Source organism: Pseudophryne corroboree, chromosome 4, assembly GCF_028390025.1.
Source record: "Pseudophryne corroboree isolate aPseCor3 chromosome 4, aPseCor3.hap2, whole genome shotgun sequence".
Lineage (NCBI taxonomy): Eukaryota > Metazoa > Chordata > Amphibia > Anura > Myobatrachidae > Pseudophryne > Pseudophryne corroboree.
Window position 1 is genome coordinate 460,959,391 of NC_086447.1, and position 17,377 is coordinate 460,976,767.

A 17,377-nucleotide genomic window follows, 5' to 3' on the forward strand; every position below is an offset into this window, starting at 1 on the left:
GCCCTCCCAGCATGCAACGGGCCCGTCCATATATCCCCGCCTCCTGGCTCGGGCCAATCAGTTGTATTCCAAAGCTCAAGGCAGGAGTATTATAGATAGCCCTAATCAGGCGATAAGAACACACATGCACACCCTTCCGTACAAGAATGAAGGGGTTAGTGAGTAAAAGGCCCTCAAATCAGGTGCGTCAGAGTGGGATTCCTGTGGACTTAGGAGAAATACTGTTATCAACGGTAAGTTCTTATCATAACGTATATTTCTCCAGCAGGGTCCACAGGATAACAATGGGATTTCCCAAAGCAATTTAGTGGTGTGGATGCTCCTGATTGGACAGAAGAATCCTTCGCCCGAATTCAGTGTCATGAGAGGCAAAGGTATCCAAGGCATAATGTCTAATGAATGTGTTAATGGAAGACCATGTGGCCGCCTTACATATCTGTTCTGCTGAAACACCACGTTGTGCTGCCCATGATGGACCTACCTTATGAGTAGAGTGATCAGAGACATTAGCCGGAACAGGGAGATCAGCCTGAGAATATGCTTCAGAAATCGTCATCCGAAGCCATCTTGCCAGCATCTGCTTATCAGCACGCCATCCTCTCTTCTGAAATCCGTAGAGAATGAAGAGAGAATCTGTTTTTCTGATGGCACTGGTACGATCCACGTAGATTCTTAATGCAAGGGCCACGTCTAGCGATGCATCTCCTGCAGAAAGGCCCAGTACCTGGAAAGCCGGGACTACAATTTCTTCATTAAGATGGAATTTAGACACCACCTTCGGAAGATACCCAGCTCTAGTTCTGAGAACTGCTTTATCTGCATAAAAAAATCAGAAATGGGGAATGACATGATAATGCCCCTAAATCTGATACTCTTCTAGCTGACGCCATAGCCAGTCGAAAGAGAAATTTAGCTGTCAACCATTTAAGATCCACTTTATTATGTGGTTCAAATGGGGCAACTTGAAGGGCTTTCAGGACTAGACTTAAGTCCCAAGGCACTGTAGGAGAAACAAAAGGAGGTTGAATGCGCAGTATTCCTTGGGAAAAAGTACGCACATCCTGTAAATTGGCAATTTTCTTTTGGAACCATACAGTCAATGCCGACACTTGCACTCTCAAGGAAGCCACCTTCAAACCTTTATCCATTCCTGCCTGAAGGAATGCTAAGACCCTGGAAACTCTGAAAGACTTTGGGTCCATTTTTCGTTCCCTGCACCAATGAATATAGGTTTGCCATATTCGGTGATAAATGCGAGCTGAGGAAGGTTTCCTTGCTCTGATAATAGTTTGAATTACCTGTTGTGAGAATCCTCTTGACTTCAGGATAGAGGTTTCAAGAACCACGCCGTTAAAGACAGTCGATCCAGATGTCTGTGATAACAAGGACCCTGCATCAGTAGATCTGGACGTTGAGGGAGCAGAAGTGGAACATCCATTGACATCCTCTGCAGATCTGTGTACCAATGCCTTCTGGGCCAAGCCGGAGCTATTAGTATCACGACACCTTTTCCTTGCTTTATCTTTCTCACCACCCTGGGTAATAGGGTGATTGGAGGAAACACATAAGCCAGATGAAAGTCCCATCTCACCGACAGCGCATCCATAAAGATCGCTCTGGGATCCTTTGTTCTTGACCCATATGCGAGCACTTTGTTGTTCAGACGGGACGCCATGAGATCTATCTCTGGCAACCCCAACTTGTCTTCTAGAGTCTGGAATACCTCTAAGTGTAGAGCCCATTCGCTTGCCTTAATGGCGTGTCAACTGAGAAAGTCCATTTCCCAGTTTAGGACTCCCGGAACAAACACTGCAGACAAGGCTGGATGATGAAGTTCTGCCCACTTTAGTATGTGACTTTCCTCCATCGCTTTTCGGCTGCGAGTTTCCCCCTGATGGTTGAGGTACACTACTGCCATCGCATTGTCCAAGCGGATCTGGACTGGTTTTCCCCGAAGAATGTCCTTTGCCTGAAACCGTGCCATGTATGTGGCCCGAAGTTCCAATATATTTATTGGCAGGCAGCTTTCTTTCTTGGTCCATTGCCCCTGAAAACACAACCTTCCTGACACTGCTCCCCAGCCCTGGAGACTGGCATCTGTCGTCAGAATTTCCCAATCTGATATCCAAAAGGGTCTCCCCTTGTCCAGATGGGATGTCTGTAGCCCCCAGGCTGATGACCTTCTTACTTCTAAGGCAAGAACCATAGTCTGTGTTTTTATCATCTGATGCAACCCATTCCATTTGGCAAGAATCAGACGCTGCAGAGGCCTCGAGTGGAATTGTGCATATTCCACCATGTCGAATGTTGACACCATCAAACCCATCACGGACATTGCTGCGTGAATGGATACCTTTTGACTGTGTAACAAGTCCTGAATCCTTGACTGAACCTTGGATATCTTGTTCAGAGGTAAATTTACTCTCTGAAGACTTGAATCCAGTGCTGCCCCAAGTGAGTCATCAGCTGTGATGGAACCAGAGACAATTTTGCCCAATTTATGAGCCACCCGTGGTTCTGCAGACACGTTATTGTCTATTGCAGATGACATAAGAGCAATTCCTGTGTCTGTGCAGGATTAAAAGATCGTCAAGGTATGGAAATATTCTTATCCCCTGCTGGCGGAGATAAGCAGCCATTACCACTATAATCTTGGTTAATACTCTGGGGGCTGTGGCTAACCCAAAAGGTAGGGCCTGGAACTGAAAATGCTGTTGAAGGGTAGTAAACCTGAGATAGCACTGCTGGGACAGTGCTATAGGAACATGTAGGTAAACGTACTGTATATCCAGGGATACCATATAATCCCCTGGCTCCATTGCCAAAATGATGGAACGTAACGTCTCCATGTGAAACCGAGGTACTCAAATGTATTTGTTCAGCACTTTGAGATTGAGAATGGGCCGAAATTAACAATTTGGCTTCTAAACTAAAAACAGGTTGGAGTAAAAACCCTGTCCTCATTGTGCAGGAGGAACTGGAATGACTACTCATCTGTTGTAGACTGCTGCCAGATCTGTGAAAACTGAAGAAGTTGCCCCCCACCCTGCAGTTTCCCAGGTGGAGGCCCGCACCATCAGGCTAATGGCTTATTATCTGTTTTCCCAACCGGTCCTCTGGTAGCCCAATGCTTTTTAGTCTTACCAGACTTGTTGTGTTGGGGCTGCTTTCCATCACTTTTTCCTTGAGACCGAAAGGGCCGAAAAAGCCGGAACTTTAGGTTTGAAATTGTATGTGGAAGGAAACTTGACCTTCTTGGAGTCTGCTTCTGACTTTTTAGGAAACCATCCACTCTCCTATCCGTGACATCTTTTAATGATGTTGAAGGCAAAGTTAATGTAGATTTTTGCACTAATCGAATTACATGTGTATCTACTTTAGGAGCCGCCTCTCTTTTTAAACAATCCCCAGCTGGAAGAGGATAATTGGAATTCCCTTTCTTAATAATTCTAAACTTCTTATTGGGCGTAGCCCAAGCCTCTTCCTTGATTTCCGTCAGCTGATCTGACCCTGGAAGCTCAGTCTTAACTGTTTTGGGATGTTTAAACACAGGTGCCTTGGTTTTTAACACAGGCTCTGCTGAATCCTCTAAGGATAGAATGGCTTTCATAGCTTTAATTAACTCAGTTATATCCACTGAGCTGAGACCTTCCTCCTCCTCTTCGTGTGCCAAAGTAGAATTAATCGAGGTTTCTTCTTCCGATGAATCCTCATCTGAATCATGTGTAGCCTGTGAGGGTGAAGATTTACTTAACACCGACTTATCAGCTTGTTTCTTTTGAGAGGCTGCTGCTGGAAGTGATATACCATAGGTGGGGAGCTGCATATAAGGGTTAATAGTGTAACCTATCCCTGGTACAGGAGTTCGAGGAATTATCCGTTCAGCTATACTGGATAAAGTCTGTGCAAACTTAGCCCAAGGTGGATACATCTGCACCTGAATCTGTCTTGTATTTTTCAATAACCCCTGGTGAAAACTAAAAAATTTGCACACAAACCATCCTGAACCAGATCCTGAGAGGATAACACAGGTTTGCTAGACAAACATGATATGAATGTTGGTGTTGCTGTGAGTGTACCTTCCTCACCTTTGCCGCTCTTAGACATGATAAATAATCAACACTTCCCCAGTGTACTACACAATTTGTGACTGTAATCACTTTAACCTTCTTAAAGTGACATACAATCCGACTCTACCCATGCACCAGCATTGAGGATCGGAATAAACAAAACTGATAGAAATATAGTAAAATCAGCAATCACACTAGCAGTCAGTCACGTGTTATACATTAGTATAATAAGCAATATGAGCACATCATCAACTACAACTACATTTTAAATATGTAGGAGAACATATTACTGCATCATGTTTAAACAGATCTAACGTATTCAGACGCATTGCGAAAGAAACAACAGTAAATGTATACAGACTCATATGCAATAGACACTTATCTAACTATTCATACTCAAAAAGGTAGATAGAGACTTAGTGCTGTATTACCCGTACTCAGTAGAGTGGGATACAGGGAGACTCACCTCGCTTCCAGGACCGATCAATACGTTAGCGAACGATGAGTGGATCCAGACGCTACTAGTGTACACTTCCGCTCCATGAACACAGACGCACCAGTCACACAGCCGCCTATGCTGCGACTGGGTCCCCTTTGTGTACAGCGTCTCAGACGGAAGCGGGAAACAGTTCATGGCGGGAGACTCGGAGGAAAATGGTCATGTACCGGGGGGAGGGGCGACCAGGAGAGCGTCTGACTCCCTACTGCTGACATCAACCCTAGGGACTGCGGCCTCATACTATTCCTGGAGCCTCTGATCCCTAAGGTCTAGCGCTGGTGCACCCGGGGTGGCAGCCGCGTCAGCGACTGGTAGTCTCCTCCCAAAACAGTGCGGCTGTGTCCATATTCCCCTACTAAGCGGAACCGATGCCTTACTTTCTCCCTGTGCTCCGGCCACAGCCTGGTTACGTCTGCTGGACCTGCTAGTATATCTGACACAGACGCCCGCCGAAGCAGCACTGTACTCGTGGGTAAGCGTTGTCACGATCCGGCAGAGAGTTGTTGGAGCGACTCTTTCTAAGGTACGTATAAGACTCTGTTTAGAAAGATCACTCAAGAAAAAATAGACTATAAAAATAAAATAAAAAAGCTTAGGGCTGCTAAAAACCAGCAGCCCTCTGACCATGGTCCGGCTCCTGCCACACCAAACAAAAAACTGATTTGCCTGAGCCAGGAGGCGGGGATATATGGACGGGCCCTTTGCATGCTGGGTGGCTGGAAAAGCTTTGACCGATTGGTGCAAATCCGCTGTCGCTTCATCATATCCCATTGTTATCCTGTGGACCCTGCCGGAGAAATATTTTTTCACGTGCAGCAGGATTTTCAGATGAAAACCCAGTGATTTTTTTTTTTTTAAATAATGATACCACAGGCTTTAAACTGGCTGCACACTTGTTCAATACCTTGGAGATCTCATCCCATACCGACCAGTTAGTTTGACATTGGACGAGTTTGTACCCTCCCCCGACCAATGTTTCACTCAAACTTGGTCGGGTCTCCTGGATTTTAAACATGCTCAAAAACCAGAAGGCCTGACCACCTACTAGTTGTGCAGTGTGTAGGCTGATGAGACCGGAGCTGGAGTCCAATATCCACGTCTGCAGTAGGATTGTATAAACAGTCTTATATATATATTTTACTGCTTCGCCTCTTGTCAGGAATGCATTAACACCGAGATATATTAACATCTAGGCTGCCAATGTAAAAAGTGATTTTTTTTTTTCTCCTATGGTATCTGCTTTCATACATGTTCAGTTTAAGTGTTGATTTTTTCACATATCAAATAGCTCTGGTTATAGCGCATTCAACACTTACCAGCTCTTCGTACTTCTCCCCTGTAGTAAAATTAGAATAATTTTGTGTTGTGACAGTGAAATCAAAACTTCATGGCAGTGCTGGCCTTTTTATTTTTTCTCCATGGAGAGTGTTATTACACACCCTATTACTGGGCACTATTGTATGACTTCTGGAAATTTGTTAGACTTTTACAGATACCATGAAGTGATTTTCTCTATGTTATCTGCTTTCATAAATGGTGGTTCAATGTGAGTGTCAAATAGGGCCGGTTATAGCATACTTGACATCTGCCACGATACTCGTACATCTCCCTCTATGTTCCCAGTAATAGTGTGATCACTGACCAGTGCTTTCTATTGGAAAAAAAAGCACTCCTCTGAAGTTTCAAGTCGATACAAGATCCAATAGCTGAACAGTAGTTAGTATATTATTGTAACACCAGGGACAGACTGAATTAATTCATTTTTAGTTCCCTGGCTGCCCACGGTTTTGAATTAGTTTAGCTTTTCATTTCATGATTTTCTTACTAATTCGGGTCAACATCTTGGAGCTCTGAGTAATTTACAATGCATTGCTGGAGGCATCCCACCTTCTGAGAGGACTTTCTGTTCAAGTACAGTCAGACAATGCCATGGCGGTGGCGTACATCAACCGCCAGGGAGGAATTCAAAGCAGAGGAGTCATGAGAGAAGTCACACACATTCTCCTTTGGGTGGAATGCTACGTTGCAGCTCTGTCCATGGTGTTCATTCCCGCTGTCAACAATTGGGAAGCGAATTACCTCAGTCGGCAAGATCTACATCCAGGAGAATGAGCGCTTTACCACTCGGTTTTTCATCAGTTGACTCTGCGGTGGGGATGACCTCAGATTTGATGGCATCCAGACACAATCACAAACTCTAGGTAGACGAACGGCCCTTGTTGAAGTAGATCCTCACGGAGAGGAGCCACCACGATTTGTCCGCCAGGAGGAGATGCAGGTCTGAGTACCATGCTCTGTAAGGCCAGTACAGGGCCACTAGAATGACAGTGATGGATTCCCATTTTATGCACTTGAGGTCCCGAGGTAGAAGGGGAAGTAGAAGGAACAGGTAATTAACCTGAAGTTCCATGGAGTTAAAAGTGCGTCCACCACCACCGCCACTGGATTTTGAGTCTGGGAGCAGTACAGCAGAGTTTGTGATTGTGACCCATCCCTGGAATGCCTCTGTTCCTTAAAAGTGTGGTCTCAACCGCCATGCCGTCAAACAAAGCCGCCAGTTATCCCTACCATGATAAGGGCCCGTAAACCAGTGACTTATTATTATGTATTTATTAACAGTTTCTTATATAGTGCAGTATATTCCGTTGTGCTTTACAATTAGACTTATGCGCATTATGACAGGATCTGGAAGTCTTATATCTCTTCTTTTAGATTTCCTCGTTATTTCAGTTTCCTGCAGACCGGACTATCTGCTAGCCTTCGCCTGGGGTCTTTTTCATTCGCAGGTTAGCCCTGATCCCTGATATTCATACCTTCCTTCAAGGATTTTACAGGTTTGATACCTTTGCGGCCTCTGCTTCTCAGTTTGGCCATGTGGTATTACATGGGTCTCCGCACTCTCCCACCCATTGGGGTAGCTTCGAGACGACCCCACTGTCATGAAGGCTCCAGTGTTCCCTATGCAAATGAAGGAGAAAACAGGAATTTGGTACTCACCGATAATTCCACATCTCCGATTCCATATAGGACACTGGACGCCCACCCCGCACTGAACTCTCCTGTTTTGGTTGGTTTGTGTCTGTGTGTTATGGCTCTATTCGTTTTCTTTGATCTGATCCTGTGCTGTCTTCTTCTTTCCTCTCTGGAGATTGCCTGGTCTCTGTCTCCTCTCGGGCACAGTTTCTACGACTGAGGTCTGGGAGAGGTGTAGAGGGAGAGGAGCGTGTCACACTTCTAAATTTTTAAAGTGCCGGCTCCCATCTACCACCATCTATACCCAACTGTCATGAAGACTCCAGTGTCCCCTATGGAATCGGAGAAAGGGAATTATCGAGGAGTACCAAATTCCATTTTTTTATGTAGGACAATCATTCATTATTTCTCTTACGTCCCAGAGGATGCTGGGGTCCACATTGGTAACAGGGGGTATAGACGGGTCCATTAGAAGCCATGGGCACTTTAAGAGATCATTAGTATGGGCTGGCTCCTCCCTCTATGTCCCTCATACCAGACTCAGTTTAGAAAATGTGCCCGGAGGAGCCGGTCACAGCTAGTGGAGCTCTTAGGAGTTTTCTTATTTTTTTATTTTAATTAGATCTTTAGGTACAGGAAGGCTGCTGGCAACAGCCTTCCTGCTTCGTGGGACTTGGGGGGGGGGGGGGGGTCGCCAGTGGGTTTTGCGGCACAAGGGTGGGAACGCAGCTCTGACAGGCTGCGCTCCAGGAAGGCTCAGCAACACTTTGCCTGGGCGCTTGGAGGGGTGTCCTGGGCCAGCGCAGTCACCCTAAACTGGTCACAGACGCTAACAGGGGCTAATCCAGCTGTTAGCATAGAGACCTCCGGCCAGTATAATCAAATTTGTGCGGGAAGCAACGCGCCATTGCGGGGGGCGGGGCTTCTCTTCAGAGCAGATCCTGCACTCACCAGCGCCATTTTCCTCCCTGCAGACACAGAAGAAACGCTGACAGGGAGCGCTGACCCTCCACTTAAATCCAGTTACTGTGGTACCAGGGTGTTATAGACAGGGCGGGGAGTGAAGTGTTAGTAATAATGAACCTATTAAGGTTGGTTTCTCAGCGCCGGGCTTTTATCATAATAACTGCTCCAAAGGGTGCTGTGTGCCTGGCTCCTTAGACTCTGTGACTCTCTGAAGGTACTCTGGGGGGAAACTGTATCTGACATTTTCCTGTGTGTGTATCCCACATTATCATGTCTAAGGACTGTGTCCTGAGCTGCAGAGTGTTTCCTCTACTGAGGAGTCTATCCCATGTACTCAGAACTGCAGTATACTGTCTCATCCTGCTGAATCCAAACCCCCATGGGTGGATTCTTTAAGGGGTATGATATCCCAGATTTCTACAAAGATGTCACATACTGAGAAAGAGATGCAATTTTTGAGGAAATCTGTGGAGGGGTTACAGTATTTGGCCCCCACTACTTCATCAAAAACCCCACCTACATACCCACAAAAGTGTACACTTGCCCAGATAATGCAAGCTGACACTGATACCGACTCTGATACAGGGAATGGTGATGGGGACATAAGGGGTGCAACTATTGATTGAAGGCACTAGGGATGTTTTACACATTTCTGAGAACGTACTTGGACAGGTGAAGGAATCTTATTTTACAGAAAGTAAGAAATCCTTGCTTACGTTTCCGACTTCCAAGGAGTTAAACTCTTTGTTTGAAAAATCCTGGGAAAACCCAGAGAAAAATTCCAGATCCCAAAAAGGGTTCTCATTGCTTTCCCTTTTCCTGAAGATGATAGAAAAAAGTGGGAAAACCCACCTATAGTTGACGCATCTGTATCTAGGTTGTCAAAAAAAGGTAGTTTTACCTCTTCCTGGCTCAACCGCTTTAAAAGAACCGGCTGAACGCCAGATTGAGAATACACTCAAATCACTATACACAGCTAATGGCGTCGCTTTACGGCCCACTATTGCTTGTGCGTGGATTTCTAAAGCCATAGTAAAATGGTCAGGCACATTGCTAGAAGACTTAGATATTATGGATAGAAGTGACATTGATTTGTTCTTACGTCACATAAAGGATTCTGCAGGGTTCATGGTGGAGTCCATGAAGGACCTTGGCATGCTGAATGCACGGGCTACTGCTATGGCGGTCTTGGCGCGCAGAGGACTCCGGCTACGCCAATGGGCTGCAGATGCGGAATCCAAGAGAAGTGTGGAGAACCTACCCTTCACAGGTCAGGCTCTGTTTGGGGATGCATGGATCTCCACGGTAACTGCGGGTAAGTCAACTTTTCTTCCCTCAGCAACACCACGTCTAGGAAGTAACATAGTATCTAAGGTTGAAAAAAGACAATTGTCCATCGAGTTCAACCTATTTGTGGTCTCCTATGAAGGATTATTTTGTATAAAATTTTGACTGATGTTGATGACTACCGTTACGTTTTACCCCTCTTTTTTATAATAACCATAGTTGGTGACTATGCCCCGTAACCCTGGATATCCTTATCCATTAGGAATTTATCTAACCCATTCTTAAAGGTGTTGACTGAGTCTTTTCCTTCACCTACACTGCAATCCTTTCGGACTGCAAAATTTAAGAAATCCAAACCCCCTCCCACCTTCTTTAGAGGTGGTCTGAGGAAAGTCCAAAACACCTGCGCCATGAGGTTCCCAGGAACAGAAGCCAGGTTCTGCTCCCTTAAAATCTTCAGCATGACAGTTGACCTCCTTGCCTGGAGGTCGGGCAGGTGGGAGCAAAACTAAAAGTCTTCAGTCACGTTTGGGCATCTTCATGCCTAGACCCCTGGGTAAAGGATATTTTGGCCAGGTTGATGTTCCTGACCTGGTGGAAGCTATTAAGTTAATTCTTCAAATAGAGCATGACATTGAGCCTACTGCTGCGTCTAAGAAACCTGATAAGTTCAAACGTCAGAAGGTTGCTAAGGTATTCTTACCACATTCTGACCACTTAATTGACATACGTCAGGCATCCTGGTTATCGCCAGGAAATACATTTTCCCTGTCTAAAAAGATGCTAGCTCATTATCCTATCCCCGCAGAGTTGAGTAATAAGTGGGAAACTCCACCGCCAGTGGACTCATGTCGCCCGTCTTGTGGTGTCATCTACTCTGCCTGTCACCACTGTCACCTCACTGAAGGAACAATGGATAAGTGTGTGGAGGGATGCCTGAAGTCTATTTAGTCCCTCACTGGCGTGGTACATAGACCCACCATGGCAGCCTCCTGGGCTGCGAAAGGTTTTGAAGCATGGGTTCAGGCAATTGAGAATGACCTGCTTCAGGATTTTTCTGACACTGCCAGACAATATCTGTCTTATATTACCACAGCCTCCCACTATATTCAGGAGGCGGCCTCTGATGCAGGTGTAATGGCGGCCAAGGCATCTACTATGTCCATCCTTGCTCGTTGAATTATGTGGTTGAGGTACTGGAAGGTGGACCTGGACTCCAAAAAGACCTTGGAGGTGCTCCCTTTTAAGGGAGACATCCTATTTGGGGAGGATCTGAACAAAATTGTAACTGACTTGGATACTGCCAAGACTGTCTCCCAAATACTAATCCTTATATTCCGAAGGCTAAGAGTACCACCTTTCGTTCTTTTCGACCTCCAGGAAAAGCAAAGGTTCAGGCGTATCCGCAACAGGCTCATGCTTCCAAAACCACTAAGCCTAAATCTAAACAATCCTGGGCCGCCCATCAGCCTGCTTCCAAACAAGACAAGCCTGCTGCATGATGGGGCGGGCCTCCCCCTGGGGGACCCCAGGGTGGGAGGCCTACTTCTGCAGTTCGCCCAGGCCTGGTTAATGACCACTTCAGACGCCTGGGTGCGAGAAGTTGTCTCAAACGGGTACGCAATCTCTTTCAAGAGACATCCCCCTCCCCAGTTTTGCAAAATGGTTATTCCTGCAGATCCATTAAAAGCGCAAGCTCTACACTTGGTTGTACAATCCCTCCTGGATACAGGAGTGGTAGTGCCGGTACCTCTGTCTCAGAGGGGCAGGGGATACTATTCGACCCTCTTTCTAGTTCTGAAGCCAAATGGATCCTTCTGGTCTATACTCAACCTCAAATCTTTGAACAACTTCGTGAGAGTATCCAAATTCTGTATGGAAACTCTGCACTTTATAGTGCTGGCCATGGAACGCAAAGACTATATGGTATCCCTGGACATACAGGCTACTTACCTGCACATACCTATTGCCATGTCGCATCAGCAATATCTGTGGTTTGCTATTGGCAACCTACATTATCAATTCCAGGCACTGCTTTTTGGATTGGCTACGGCCCCTCGGGTCTTCACCAAGGTCATGGCCGTGATGACGGCTCTTCTCCACCGGGGAATCAGGATCCTGCCGTATCTGGATGACTGGCTGATGCTGGCAAACTCCCAAGAGGTTCTCCTCAGTCATCTGGAACTGACGGTCCATTTCCTACAAGCCCACGGGTGGCTCATCAACTGGAAAAAGTCCTCGCTGGTCCTGGCTCGGAACATGATGCACCTGGGGGCACTACTGGACACACACAACCAACGATTGTTTTTGTCTCCAGAGAAAGTCCTGAAACTTCAAGACAGGATCAGATATTTCCTCTCTCGCCCAAGAGTGTCGAAACTCTCAGCGATGCAAGTACTAGGCTTCATGGTGTCGGCCTTCAACATGGTAGAGCACACTCAATTTCATTCCCGCCCTCTGCAGAGGTTAATCCTTTCCAAGTGGGATGGCCTGTCTCATCGGATCAGGTGTCAAATGGTTTCCTTGACTCCTGAGGTTCGTCTGTCACTGAGCTGGTGGCTACAGGACCAACAGTTGAGCAGGGGCCGTTTCTTCTGGATCTCCAACTGGGTCCTCCTGACAATGGATGCCAGTCTGCGGGGTTGGGGCGCGGTGTTGGAGCAACACTCTCTCCAGGGTCGGTAGACCAGGGAGGAATCCCTCCTCCCGATAAACATTCTGGAATTGTGGCCAGTGTTCAATGCACTGACACTGGCCCTGCCTCTAGTACAGAACAGGCCTGTTCAAGTACAGTCAGACAATGCCACCACGATGGCGTATATAAATCATCAAGGCGGCACTCAAAGTCGCATGGCAATGCTGGAAGTATCAAAGATCCTCCATTGGGTGGAACGCCATCTGCCAGCAATGTCAGCAGTGTTTATTCCCAGGGGTCCTCAACTGGGAAGCGGATTTCTTCAGTTGTCAGGACGTTCACGCCGGAGAGTGGAGCCTTCATCCGGAAGTCTTTCAACTCCTGGTGGACAAGTGGGGCCTACCAGATGCAGACCTGATGGCGTCTCGACACAATCACAAGGTACCGGTCTTTGGATAAAGGAGAGGGATCCTCAAGCAGCGTTCTTGGATGCACTGGCAATTCCATGGAACTTTTGGCAGCCATACCTGTTCCTTCCAGTGTCGCTCCTGCCTAAGTTCAAGCAAGAAAGAGGAATACTACTTCTAGTCGCTCCAGCGTGGCCCAGACGGCATTGGTTCTTAGATCTCGCAGGGTCTCTCGATAGAGCATCCTCTTCTACTTCCTCAATGCCCAGACCTCCTTGTTCAGGGCCCTTGTGTCTACCCGCACCTGGCCAGACTGGCTTTGACGGCGTGGCTCTTGAAGCTTCACTCCAAAGGGCCAAGGGATTCTCTGAGGCGATTATTCAAACTGTGTTGAAAGCCCGTAAACCGGCTTCTGCACGGACTTATCATAGAGTCTGGAATTCTTACTTCACCTGGTGTGCTGGTAAGAATTATGATGCATATACTTTCAAAACTTCTAGACTTTTGGCTTTTCTGCAACAAGGCCTGGACTTGGGCCTTCGTCTGGCCTCCCTCAAGGTTCTTATAACAGCCTTGTCGGTATGGTTTCAGAGGAAAATTACGTCTATTCCTGACGTTCATACTTTCACTCAGGGTGTTGTAAGGATTCAGCCTCCCTAAGTCCCTTCTGTGGCTCCATGGGATCTGTCTGTTGTCTTAAATGCCCTGCAAGAGTCTCCATTCGAACCTCTTGAGTCTGTGGATCTTAAATGTCTTACACTTAAGGTCGTGTTTTTATTGGCTATTGCCTTTGCTAGGAGGGTATCGGACTTAGGCGCTTTATCCTATCATCCACCCTTTCTGATTTTTCACAGTGACCGGGCAGTTCTTAGAACTCGCCTGGTTATCTACCTAAGGTGGTATCGTCTTTTCATCTTAACTAAGAGATTGTGGTTCCGGCCTTTATCTCTTCTGGTTTGTACTCCAAAGAGCGGTCTTTGGATTTGGTACGGGCTCTCCGTATTTACGTAGCGAGGACTGCCTCCATCAGGAGGTAAGATACCCTTTTTGTATTTTTTGGTTTTCACAAAGGTGGCTGGCCTGCGAATAAGCAAACCTTGGCCAGATGGATTAGAATGGTCATTGCACAAGCCTATACGCAGGCTGGACTCCCAGCTCCTGCTGCAGTTAAAGCCCAAATCTACTCGGTCTGTTGGACCTTCTTGGGCGGCCCGCCGTAGCGCGTCCCCAAAACAATTGGGCAAGGAGGTTATGTGGTCGTCGGTGAACACGTTCATTAGGTTCTATACCTTTTGATACTTTCGCCTCCCGGGATGCTTCCTTTGGACACCGGGTTCTCTTACCCGCTAGGTTGCGTCTTCTTCCATGCCTTCAGGAACTGCTTTAGGACATCCCTGATGATTTCCCTGTGGAACACCGTGTACCCCACTGCAGAAAAGGAGAGTTATGGAAGACTTACCATGGTAAACTCTCTTTCTGCGAGGTACACTGGGTTCCACAGGGCGCCCACCCTGACGCACCTAGCTTCTTTGAGTTGTATGGCATTAGCTGCTGGTACCCTCTCCTGTCGTGAGATTGTGGTTCTATGTGACTAACATCTGCCTTCTCTTTTACCTGCTCCTGCATTGGACTGGTTAACGAAACTGAGCTCTCAGTGCCTGGAGGCGGGGTTATAGAGGAGGCCTCAATGCATCCTGGGACAGTCAAAGCTTTAGCCTGATGGTGACTCTGGATCAAGATCCCACTCTACACCCCAATGTTTTCCCTGTGGAACCCAGTATACCTCGCAGAAAGAGAGTTAACCATGGTATGTCTACCATAACTCTCCTTTTTACAGGCTGTGTTTGAAATATTAAATTTAAGAGTTGATGCTTTATTTGTCTCCATTTTACTTCTCCCAGAGATTTGATAAATCTCCTCCATGGTTTTGGAACATGTGATTTACAGGTATCGCCAGGAGAGGATGTGATTGCAAAGAGTGCATGTGTGAACCAAGCCCCACGCCCCACACACAAGGTGATGACATTTTTATCAAGGTCCAATTTTATAATAATAGATTTCCTATAATCATAACTTAAATGTTACATGTTGCATGCCTAACACTATGCATTTCATAACACAATGTTATCCAGTATATTAATGTTCATGCACAACTACAGAAATTACCTGGCATTTAATATTTTCTCCTACACAATCGCAAAATAATTTCTATAAGTGGATATTTTCAACCCAGGTACCACAATTACTCTCAATTGTAAAATACCTACAAGCTATTTCAGGAACCAGTTCCAAACATTCACCATTTCCTGAGATACATACTTATTATTAATAAACAACTTAAAATAACACACATGGGGAAAATGATTATTATTATTAAGTGCTTGGCAGAAAAGTTTAATATTCATGCCCCACCTGAGAAAAAAACATGAAAGACCTGACCTTTCTCTAAAAATAAGGGAGGCAGTAAATAATTTGTTCTTGCGAGATGATATTAACCACTGTTGCCCTGGCAGAAAAGAATACATTATGATGCAAAAACAAATTGAAAGGAAAAAATACAGCGCTGATTTCTTATGATGACTGTCATGGAGTGTTATGAACTTTTTAAAAATCAACATCCAACATTGAAAATTGCAAGCTGTGCCCAAAGTTCTGCCTGCCAATATCTCAGACTAGCTAACCTCTGGTTTGCAGTGGATATGGGACTCAGGGTCGACACCCATTAGGTCGACACTAGAAATATGTCAACATGGACATTAGGTCGACATGAACAAGGTTGACATGAGTTTTTAATGTTTTTTCTGTGTCGTTTTCTCAATCAAGTGAAGGGGAACCCCAATTAGTGCACCGCGTACCTCTTGCACGGCTCGCTTCGCTCGCCATGCTGCAGGTTACCATTCCCAATCGTAGTCCACGTGGATCGTAAAGTATGAAAAAGTCGGAAAGAAAATTGTGAAAAACTCACGTCAACATTTTTTCTCATGTCGACCTTGATTCATGTCAACCTATTGGCCATGTCGACCTGTTTCTAGTGTCGATCTAGCTACTGTTGACCAATGGGTGTTGACCTAATTGGTGTCGACCTAGAGTCAGGATACCGTTTGCAGCTACCATGCAAACATGGAACTCCTGTAAAAAGCTTTGTTGGCATTTTTTCCAAACTTCCCACAATAGATTATTATTATTTTTTACCAGTTTTTTATGTAGCGCACACATATTCCGCAGCGCTTTACAGAGAATATTTGCCCATTCACATCAGTTCCTGCCCCAGTGGAGCTTACAATTTATATTCCCTATCACATGTACACACACACACATTCGCGCTAGGGTTAATTTTTGTTGGGAGCCAATTAACCTACCAGTATATTTTTGGATTGTGGGAGGAAACCGGAGAACCCGGAGGAAATCCACGCAAGTACGGGGAGAATATACAAACTCCGTACAGTTAGGGCCATGGTGGGAATAGGACCAATGTCTTCAGTGCTGTGAGGCAGTAATGCTAACCATAACACAGTCCGTATTGCACCAAATGAATACTTCCTTTGCCAGGACGGTGATGAAAAGGACTGTCTATTACAAAACTGTAATTATTGTAAGCAGGGATTTCTAGCCGGTGCTGAATAGGATATACTTTCAGAAAGCATAACCTACTTCCAATGGTGAATAGACTGTGAAGTTAAAAAGCTGATTAAATGCTGTTTCAATATACTTTTTAAATGTATTTTTAGTTGTAAGTCCGTGACCACTTTCTTTGTTAGTCCGTGACCAGACTTTTTTTGTCAAATAAGTAAACAAATTAAATTAATTATATATAAAAACACATGTTGACATGACCTCTAACATGTACTGTGTATCATAGAATATAAATTTCGTCAACTGTAATTCTTAGGGTGTGTACACACGGTGAGATATTTTCTTTCGATTTTGACTATGCAGTCAAAATCGCAAGAAAAGTTAGTGCAGATCGCAAGGTGAAAGTCACCTTGCGATCCCGATGCGCAGTCCCGCCAGGTCGGCATCGTAAGAAAAGATAGACTGTGCAGGCAAGTCAATCCTTGCTAGATCAATGTACTATCTAGTTCATCTCACATGTCAATTACATTTCACATAAGCCAAAATCTCACATAAGCCAAAATCGTAAGCACACACAGTCCATATCTCAAGAAAAGTTAGTCAAAATCTGTGCTATCTGGGCTCCAGGGAGTTCAAGGGAAATTGCAAGTGAAAATCGGGCATAGCAAAGATCTCACCGTGTGTACAGACCCTTAGTTCAGACTGTTCATTAAGTTGTGTCACTATAAATGTTGATGTCTTTTGTGTAGAGATGTGCGGCTGGCACTTTTCGTGTTTTGGTTCTGATTCCACTTTCGTGTTTTGGTTTTGGCTTGGTTTTGCCAAAACCACCCTTTCGTGTTTTGGTTTTGGACCTGGTTGATTTAAAAAAAACAACAACATAAACACAGCTAAAATCACAGAATTTGGGGTAATTTTGCTCCTACGGTATTATTAGCCTCAATAACATTCATTTCCACTCATTTCC